This window comes from Portunus trituberculatus, chromosome 48 (assembly GCF_017591435.1).
Source record: "Portunus trituberculatus isolate SZX2019 chromosome 48, ASM1759143v1, whole genome shotgun sequence".
Taxonomy (NCBI): Eukaryota; Metazoa; Arthropoda; class Malacostraca; order Decapoda; family Portunidae; genus Portunus; species Portunus trituberculatus.
This window is the reverse complement of record NC_059302.1, coordinates 12,241,673-12,246,563: the sequence shown is the minus strand read 5'-3', so window position 1 is coordinate 12,246,563 and position 4,891 is coordinate 12,241,673.

The following is a 4,891-nucleotide window of genomic DNA, read 5'->3' as shown; positions in this document are numbered from 1 at the left end:
TGGAGCAGGGTTTGGTGAGCGAAAAATGCCCGGGAGGATACCTCTCATTTTTCGTTTCACATCTAGGAGAGAGTGGGCTCCGTCATGCTGCAGTTCTTGCAGCTGCACTGCCTGGAGGCGAGCCGGGCACTGTTTGGAGGTGGGGTGGTGGCCGGGACCACAAAACAAACAGTGGTCCTCCCTGACACACCCGTCAGTGTCATGGTAACCACTGCATTTCTTGCATCGGGCACGCCCATTGCAGGAAATGTTGCCGTGGCCAAACAGGAGGCAGCGGGTGCAGCGCAGAACTGGGAGGGTGTGGGGCCTAACATGGTAAACCATGTTTCCTAGGGCCACCCTCTCAGGGAGGGGCCTACGGAATTTCAGGCAAATGGCCAGGTTCGGGACTGTCTATCCGTCCTTGTCATGGTCTGGGAGTCGTAAAACGTCAACAATCTGAGTGGGGCTGCCGTCTAGGATGGTTATCTGGGTCATGATGTCATGTTTAGTCATGTCGGGGGAAACAGGGTAAATTCTACCAAAGTCATAGGTAGGGTCATTGTCAGTGGCCACCCAGCACTTAACAGGCCACTCCCCCAGTCGGTTACTGACTCTGGGGCCTGTTCCAGGTGATCGAGGTTGGCCACCTCAAACTTAATTCCTCGGCCACCTCCAGTGATGGCCAAGGTTTGCTCTATGTATTTTTTGGCAAAAATTGAGCCACACAGCCCTGGAGACCTTGGATGAATGGATGAAGCACCTACTGCCATCAAGAGAGCGAATGAGTACCACCTGCTTATGAGTCGGGGGTGGGTATGGGGGCCCAGCAGACTCAGCAGCGCGAGGAGGGGTAGAGGCGGTCACACAAGCGTAGGAGCGGGTTGCACAATCCGTAGCTGGCTTTGTGGATTTGACAGATTTGTGTGTCTTACCAGGTGATGGTGTTCTGGTACGCTTGATGACCGTGGTGGAGTCGTCCATGTGGTCACCTGGGGAGGTGGAGCCGGCACATACAGGGTTGGAGCCCGGCTGGACCGCTGTTTTCACCATAGGCATCACCTCCACAGCGTCATCCAGCTTGTCCGTAATTGGTACTGTCTGCTCTGGTGGTGGCGATGCTGTAGCTCTGTGGGTGAGGGAATGTTATTGGTTGTCGGCACGGAGCTGCACGGAATCGACGTCTGGTCAGCACGCTGGCTAGCTAGAGAGTTATCCTCTTGTTTTAGTCCGGCGTCTCAGCTGTACGGGGTGGATTCGTCCCCTGTCTCGGACGCCCCCCCTTCGGAGGAGGAGTTGGAGCTGGAGGTTCTGCCGGAGTCGTGGGCTCCTGTGCCTCCAGATTGGCAGGTGTCTCAGGTCGCCGGGTCGGTCATCTTACTCCGCCGAGATGAGGCCTCCCAGGGGGAGGCGGTTCCAGTGCTTGGCCAGGAGGTGTGCTGGGGGACGTCGTGCCACTCTCCTCTTCCTTCCTGGCATTTCCGTCCTCTCTCTCAAGCGGTCCAGCCTTCTCCTACCTTGCCGTTACCGACCGTGGACGAGCTCTCGCGCTCCCTCTCGGTCCTCTCTTTGTTTGCGGGCCTGTCTCCTCCTTCCCTTTCCTCCGAGGGTGAGGAGTCGACGCGGCGCTCGATGGGCGTGTCATGGACGGCTGGCCAGGCAGATCAGTTCCTTAAGGTGGCCAGGGACTGGTGGGTTCAGTCAGCGGCACGGACTCAAAGTGTTCCTGTTTCCAGACCGTCTGCAAAGCCCAAGACTCCTCTACTTCCAGTTGGGGACTCTCTGGACGCCCGGGTGGGAGTCTGGCTGTCGGCGCGTTCTCTACCCTCCTTTCCTCCGCCCTTGGCCACCCCTTTGTCGGAGACGGTGAGGCAGGCCAAAAAGGACAAGGCTTTTGCTTTGGATGCTTTTTCCTATTTTCAGGCTTTGCTGACGGTGGAGAAGATTTTGACGGTTCTGTCACAGAGGCAGGATCTGAACGCACGGGTGTCCTCTTCACTCCTGTGCGCTAATCTCCTGCCTCTGCTGCGCTTCGCCCTCTGGCAAGGGGCTCCGGCGATGGCTTCTTCCGTCACTCAGGCTCTCTCAGCCCACTTAACCTGCTGGAGGCAAGCCATGGCTCCTCTGCTATCTCCAGCGCAGTCGGCCCTTCTCATGGGGGATCCGCTGGGAGCTTCCTTTGGGTCTATGCAGTCGGTGGTGGATGCTCTCACACGGTCCCCTCAGGTTGCAGTGGTTTACCAGGGAGCTCCACCAGGCTGTGCAGGTTCTGCGAGAGCGTGCGCTTCATCATCTCGGGCTGCTCCTCCTCGATACCAAGGCCCGTCGCGCCTCCAGAGGACCTCCAACAGATTCCTCCCCTACCTGTCAGCTTCTCGCCAGGCCCAGTCCTTTTCAAGGGATAGGAGAGCTCTGTCAGGTCGGGACGGCTGTCTCTCTACCCGCAGAGCTTCGAGCCAGCCCTTCCTGTCACGTCCCTTCTTGGTCCCTCGGCGGGACAGGCAGGACCCCCGACTGGTCGTCGCCCTTTCAGCTCTCAACGCCCACATCAAGTGTCATCACTTCAGGATGGTAACGCTCAAGCAGGTCAGGAGTCTCTTCTTCCGCACTCTTGGCTAACCTCCCTGGCCCTCGCCAATGCTTATTGGCATGTGCCGATAGGTCCGCGTTTCCATTCCTACCTGGCAGTGCAGGACTGCTCTCGCGTCCTGCGTTTTACAGTCCTGCCCTTCAGGTTGAACATCGCGCCACGGGTCTTCACCAAGATCGCAAAGACTCTAGCATCAATGCTGGCGGACGTCAACATCAGAACCATAATGTATCTGGACGATTGGCTCGTCCAGGGGTCGTCGAAGGAGGAAGCCCAAGATGCAATCACCAGGACCGTCTCCATCAGCGAATCCCTCGGGTTCCACTTCAATTTCCCCAAGTCTCGTCTCGAGCCCACTCAAGTTCTGCAGTGGCTCGGCATGTGGTGGGATACTCGGACTTCTACCATCTGCCTGTCCGAGGACAATCAGAGGAAGATCCTGCAGCAGGTCAGGAGGGCCTCCTGGTCCACCAACTTCACCCATCGCATGTGGACGAGGCTCATGGGCTCCTTGACGTTTGCAGCCCAGGTGACACCACTGGGGCCTCTGTGGTGCAGGAGGCTCTGGTGGGAAGGCAACAGGGTGTTTCCGCGGATGGCCCCGCACCGTCTGAGCCCAGTTCCACCACACCTTCACCAGCTGCTGCGTCAGTGGTTGTCTCCGGGCCTTCTGGAGACTGGGGTTCCTTGGAGGCTGTCAGCGCCGCAGCTCCAAATCTACACAGACGCTTCGGACAGCGGTTGGGGCTTCCAGGCGTCCGACGGTCGACAGGGCTGGGGACGCTGGAAGCATGCCAACGCGCAGAGGCACGTCAACGTGAGGGAGTTGACGGTGCCTCTGCTTTTCCTTCAGCAACAGGTGGACCTCCGACAACTCCACGTCTGCTTCTACATGGACAACGTAGTGGCAGTCCAGTGTGTGAAGAAGATGGGCTCCTCCCGGTCGATCTCCCTCCTCAGGACATCCGAGGCCCTCTTCAACCTGGCAGCGTCGCGCCATCTTACGCTGTCAGCCGTGCACGTGCCGGGCAGGGACAATGTCTGGGCAGACGCGTTGTCCCGCAGCGATACTTCCTCAGTGGAATGGTCGCTCGACCCAGACGTTTTCACGGATCTAGTGGAGTTGTTCGGTCTGCCCGAGGTGGACCTGTTTGCATCATCGGAGAACCATCATCTCCCACAGTACATCACCAGGAGCGTGGTCACGGCCACGGGAGGGCCGGACTCCTTTCTCATGGATTGGAACACATGGGGGTTCGTCTATCTTTTTCCTCCCCCAGCGACGACGGTGATGACGGCGGTGGTGCGCAAGCTGGAGACGTTCAGGGGCTGAGTTCTTCTCATCGCCCCTCTCTGGAAGGCCCAGGCCTGGTGCCAACGTCTACTGCTCTGGTGTCCTTCCCTTCTACCTCTCAACAGACTGGCGGTACAGGGCCAAGGCGTCCATCAGTCTGGAATATCCTCCAGCTTTCACGCGTGGAGTTTCTGCAGGAGTGCTTGACCACCTCCCTCTCGCCTGCGGTCTCCTCTGATGTCATCAAGGGGTCCAGGGATTCCACCCTCCGCCAGTACGAGTCGGCATGGAAGGCTTTCCAGCTTTTTCTCCGCAATCGCCCTTTTTCATATATTTCCTTACCTTTTGTTTATGACTTCTTGTCCTTTATGTTCCATGTCAGACGCAGAGCTGCCCTGACTGCTCTGGCAGACCCCTTGTCTTTGGGGTTTAACATCACCATCAGAGGACGGGTCCTGGATTTACTGAAAAAGGGTCACTTCCACCAGTGGCCTCCTGTGAAGAGACCAAGGATCTTCTGGTCTCTGTCCAAAGTCCTGATCCTCCTTCGGGGCCCTCCTTTTACTAATCCTACCCCTCAACAGAGCTTGCAGAAGGCACTGTTTTTGGTGGCCATGGCTTCTGGCTTAAGGGGTTCCCAACTTCTTATCGAGCACCCCTCCTGGCTGGTCTTCTCCAGGGATGGGCGATGGGTCTCCCTAGCACCTTCTCCCAAGTTCTTGGCCAAGAATGAGAGGGAAGGACGCTCCTTCGTAGCCCACTATCTGGATCACACGCTGGAGGAGGTCCCTTGCACCTCCATGGCAGGGCCTCCTCCGCCTCCCGGACCCCCCTCTTCGACCTGATGGGTCGGAGTTGGGGAGGGGGGGGATGGCAGCGTCAGGGGAGCTCGTCAGCCACCCTACGGGTCCGGACCTCACCCCCATCTTACACGGCAACGACGCGGGACCCTTTCCCTACCCTCCGGTAGAAGGAGTCTTTGCCGCTTCCAGAGCCCCTCTTACTCCTCCCGGACTTTAAGGGGGGGG